We start from the raw sequence: 366 nt of genomic DNA, 5'->3' as shown, positions 1-366 counted from the left end.
GGCGGATCCCAAACACTGCTGAGCCAATAAGAAATCACAGTCATTGTGCTTCGGAATGCATTGTTTATGAGATATTTAATATTTTTATTATCCGTTCAAACTATCGACCATTTATATATTCAAATGATTACATTTAATCATTTGAATATATAAACATTTAAATCTAACATCTAATATATATAAATAATAATTTGCTTAAACGTTTTCAAAGAGCCTGAAATCGTCTTTTTGAAAGTAGCATTGAGTAAATTATTGAATTTTTTTTTCTCAAACTCAAAAATTCGCCATGCTTATCTGTATTATTTTGTTAAATTGTAGTTATAGAAATCACCACTAGAGAGGGCGCTTGACTTCTCATCGATTTTC

Source organism: Ctenopharyngodon idella, chromosome 4 (assembly GCF_019924925.1).
Source record: "Ctenopharyngodon idella isolate HZGC_01 chromosome 4, HZGC01, whole genome shotgun sequence".
NCBI lineage: Eukaryota > Metazoa > Chordata > Actinopteri > Cypriniformes > Xenocyprididae > Ctenopharyngodon > Ctenopharyngodon idella.
Note: the sequence above shows the minus strand (reverse complement) of the source record.